The sequence below is a fragment of the Schistocerca nitens genome, chromosome 4, assembly GCF_023898315.1.
Source record: "Schistocerca nitens isolate TAMUIC-IGC-003100 chromosome 4, iqSchNite1.1, whole genome shotgun sequence".
NCBI lineage: Eukaryota > Metazoa > Arthropoda > Insecta > Orthoptera > Acrididae > Schistocerca > Schistocerca nitens.
This window is the reverse complement of record NC_064617.1, coordinates 920,476,456-920,481,478: the sequence shown is the minus strand read 5'-3', so window position 1 is coordinate 920,481,478 and position 5,023 is coordinate 920,476,456. Positions and strand designations below refer to the sequence as shown.

Genomic DNA, 5,023 nt, shown 5'->3' with positions numbered 1-5,023 from the left:
GTCCACATCTATATATAATTGCCTTCAGAAATTAGGCACAAGCAAATAACACAGATTATTGTCTGTTTTCACACACATGGTACTCGGTGTTTAATAATTTTGAGGAGAAGACCCTGTTAGGTTCCATGAAAAGAGTAAGTTCATGGTCCGAAAACAAAGTTCAGCAATATGTGAATTATTATTGGAAATTAAATCACACAAACACTCTGGTTCATACTGTTATACAGTTCTAACCTCTTGGATCTGATGAAGTGGTGGCGCAATAGTGGTGGCGAGCACGTGGCGGCTGCCTGGTCTCTCCTTTGGCAGTAATATGCTCTGTTTAGTTCTTCTTGGGGACGTGAATATCATTTGTAGAGCCATTTCCAATGCGAGAGCACCATTTTACAGCCACAATTACACCCGAGGCCATTCCATCTCAAATTAGATACTGGATGCCTCGCTCGGCACCTGTGTTGTTGACTAGTCGGCTGCTGGCTACAGTTTCACCTTTTAGATCGCGCCACACCATTTCCATAGCGGACGGGAATCACTATGTCTTTTATATTATACAATACAAAATGCCTAAGTATGAACAAGTTTTTACATTGCAGTTTCTAGTATACAAACAAACATATTTAATAATATTCCATTATTTAAGCACACAGTTATAGTTCTACAAACCATATTTTGCAAACTCTTCTTCCTTACAGTAATGCAAAGACATGAAGCACTAAAGAGTAAACAATTTATACTTCACATAATATATTACAGTGTATAAACTACTCACTATCGAATATGGTGATAAAACGTCTCCGACGACTGCTGGTTGAATACATATGCGACACTCATCGGTGAAGAGAACGTGATGCCAAAACTGAGCAGTCAATTCGGCATGTTATTGGGCCTATCTCTACCGCGCTGTACGGTGTCGTGGTTGCAAAGATGGACCTCGCCATGGACGTCGGGAGTGAAGTTGCGCATCGTGCAGCCTATTGCGCACAGTTTGAGTCGTAACACGGCGCCCTGTGGCTGCACGAAAAGCTGCATTATTCAACATGGTGGCGTTGCTGTCAGGGTTCCTCCTAGCAATAATACGTAGGTAGCGGTCATCCGCTGCAGTAGTAGGCCTTGGGCGGCCTGAGCGAGGCATGTCATGGACAGTTGCTGTCTCTCTGTATCTCCTCCATGTCCGGACAACATCGCTTTGGTTCACTCCAAGACGCCTGGATACTTCCCTTGTTGAGAGCCCTTCCTGACACAAAGTTACAATGCGGATGTGAACGAACCGCGGTATTGACCGTCTAGGCATGGATGAACTACAGACAACACGAGCCGTGTAACTCCTTCCTAGTGAAATGATTGGAACTGATTGGCTGTCGGACCCCCGCCGTCTAATAGGCGCTGCTCATGCATGGTTGTTTACATATTTGGGCGGGTTTAGTGACATCTCTGAACAGTCAAAGGGACTGTGTCTGCGATACAATATCCACAGTCAACGTCTATCATCAGGAGTTCTGGGAACTGGGGTGGTGCGAAGCCTTTTTTGGTGTGTAGTTATCAAACTACGGAAAAGGGCCATAAAATATAAACAAAAACAATATCCAAGCTCAAAGATCTGTTGAAAACACCGACAATTTTAGTTATACCATTTGAGTATTTGTACCAGTCTGTTGTACACATCAAAAATAACATTTGTAATTTCTAAACAAACAGGTTTGTCCATGATCATGGAACAGGAGCTAGACTAAACTTAATCATAAAACTTAAATAATGTTTTATGTGAAGGAATAGAACTGTACAATAAATTGCTTAAGCAGATTAAAGAGGTTACTAAAAGAAACTTATTTAAAACGGTAGTTAAAAACTACTTGTTAAGCAATATAATTAATATACTGAAGGATTACTTACAGAACATAAACTAGAGGTTTGGTAAAAGATGTAACATATATAAATAATGATACCAATAATAAAACATATATCATTTCCAATACTTCCTTCACACTACTTTCTTTCCTTCATTTTTTACTTTCTGTAAAACCTTACTCCCATAACTGTGCAAAGTCTAATATGAACACATCCTCTTTCTGAGCTCGACATCCCACTCCTTATAGAGGATGCTGACTCAGTTTTTTCAGGGTAACAAAAGGGCGAGTTTCTATACACAAAACGGAAACAGACAGTGTTGCTATGCTCCTGACATAAGCAGACATTGTATGTAACATTATGCTATGCAATAATGTATGTATAGTGTGTGTGGTGTGTACAGTGTTTGGGAGTAAGAAATAAGTGAACAGTGAACAGTGAACAGTGTAGAACTAATGTTATAAACAGACTGGACTTCTATTCGGGGAGGGGGGCGGGGGGGTTGGCAGGGGGTGGAGACTCCAGTCTTCTTCATCTGGCCAACCTGATTTAGGTATTCGGTGGTTTCCCAAAAATAACAAAAATAGCTTCAGACAAAGCCGGGGTCGTTCCTACCATAAGACCACGGCTGCCTGTCCCATCCTTGTCAGACAAGAGCTGCGCATATGAATTATTTTTCCTGTTCTAAAATTTTAGTGCCAAGATGTGGAGAATCCCTGCAAAAGTGATCTACGGATGAATAAAACTACTACTACTACCACTGCTTCACTCGGCCATGATTGCTGTGTGATATGCAAAGTTTAGCAGTAGGTATCTCTTCTCTTTACACTTTTATTGCTCGTCCGAAACTTCGTGTTTCTTCCTTCATCGCAACTTACAAGTACAAAAAAGTTGAATAATAGTGCTGATATAAGCTGTATCCCTGCCTTACATTCTCCTCAACACGAGATTTCATTATCTACAATTGAGTTTTACAGATTTTCTTAATTTTTCTACAACAATTTAATTCTCAGAAAAAACAGCAACGAGCTGTTGTTAATTTTACAATTTACTATTACTAAATACAAACACCGACGTTACTGGTTTCTAGCGAACAAGTGCATCGCCACACGGCCTTTCACTTTTCAAAAATTTCATTTAGCTTATGGTGGACAAGAGATGTTGATTGTTTTTAGTTATAGTGGAAGTTTCTTGGAGTGTTGGTGCTCACAGCCAAAAACGATGTTCGAGAAGTATAATTTTTACATTTCTTGGACCTAAAAATGATGAAACAATCTTTAGCTCCAATATTCTAAGGATTGTGGGCATCTTATTCCATCTGACACTAACGAAAAGCTTCTCAAGATCCACTTCTGCTTTTTCTCCAGCCCGCTTTCAACTACGACGAGCAAAGTCAGTTATTACTATGGTGCCACTTCTATTCCTGCAACCAAGCTTATCTTCGTACAAGAAATCTCAAATTCTACTTTGTATTCTTATATACAATATCACTGTCATCAATTAACATTCGTGACCTATCAGACTAATTGCTCGACAGTTTTCACATTCATCTATTCTTGATTTTCATTGATAGAGTGATGAAAATGCTGTTGTGGTTGAGCGCAGACGACCTACATCTACAAACCCATTCATACTCTACAGTGCACTGTAATTGCTGTCCTCATTGCACCGCATTTTCGAGTTTCTCCTCCTTCCATTCACGTATCGAGAGCGGAAAAAATGACTCCTTAAATTTATCTGTGTGTGCTGTAATTTGCCGAATAATATCTTGGCGGTGCCCCACGGGAGCAGTACGTTAGAGTTTATAGTATATTGCTAGATTATCTCCATTTGATTCTTTTTCTTGGAATCTTCTAAGTAGACTTCGAGGAATAACTGGCTTCTATCCTTCATCAGGTTTGGTTATTCAGCAATTAAATGTCGCTCTCCCCGGAGCAAACAAATTATTCGTGCTGTTCTTCCTTGTGTGCGTTCATTATCACCTGTCAATCCTGCCTGGTATGAGTTCAAACATTTGAATTATGTTCTATGACGGGACGTATGGGTTTTTTGTAAGTTATCTGCTTCGTAGAATGACTGCATTTAACCCAGTATCTTATCAATCAGCCAAAGTCTACCAACTGCTTTACCTACGACTGAGCTTGTACAAATATGATAGTTCCCATTTCATATCCTCACAAAATTATTGCAGCCAGATCTTGATATAAGTAGGCTTAGTACAGTTGCGACTCATTGACGCTTTAGTCAATGAGTACTACCTATCTACTTTTTGTGACGAGCACAATTTTACAATTTTCGACAGTCGAAGCAAGATACCAATCTTTTAAATATTATGGATTGGTCACTGGATGTTGATGTAGCTTCTTTGGGATACTACTTCTCATAGATAACTGCATCATCTGCAACTGTTTGAGGCTACTGTTAAATTGAGCACTTGCCCGCGGAAGGCAAAGGTCCCGAGTTCGAGTCTCGGTCGGGCACACAGTTTTAATCTGCCAGGAAGTTTCATATCAGCGCACACTCCGCTGCAGAGTGAAAATCTCATTCTGGAAACATCCCCCAGGCTGTGGCTAAGCCATGTCTCCGCAATATCCTTTCTTTCAGGAGTGCTAGTTCTGCTTGGTTCGCAGGAGAGCTTCTGTAAAGTTTGGAAGGTGGGAGACGAGATACTGGCAGAAGTAAAGCTGTGAGGACCGGGCGTGAGTCGTGCTTCGGTAGCTCAGTTGGTAGAGCACTTGCCCGCGGAAGGCAAAGGTCCCGAGTTCGAGTCTCGGTCGGGCACACAGTTTTAATCTGCCAGGAAGTTTCATATCAGCGCACACTCCGCTGCAGAGTGAAAATCTCATTCTACTGTTAAATTTGTTATTAATGCACAAAATTAGCAGCTAGTGAAGCCTGACGTTGCCAGGGAGGAGATGGCAGCCTTAATGTAATTAAGTTTACACGTATTTGTGGCGTCGTTGAACTAGCGTTCTGGCAGTTAGGTTGGACCAGTGGTATTTTGCCTTTGATCTTCAACCTGTGCACATTTTATGAGTATGTCTATCTCATACGATATGCTGGATTACTCCATCGTAAGCCAGGCTGTGGAACCGCTGACTATTTTTTGTTACCTTTGCATATATAGTTCTCACTGTAATACCTGCCGTACAATTGCAAATCATGAGCATGTGATACA

The 5,023-nt window shown here is 40.9% G+C and overlaps 1 non-coding gene across 1 annotated transcript; it reads left to right on the top strand.

Annotated features, from left to right (window-relative positions):
- The first annotated feature begins 4,552 nt into the window (after window positions 1-4,552).
- Window positions 4,553-4,627, top strand: Trnap-cgg (transfer RNA proline (anticodon CGG)). The gene has a single exon. It is a non-coding gene; the product is annotated as a tRNA-Pro (tRNA).
- Window positions 4,628-5,023: the final 396 nt, after the last annotated feature.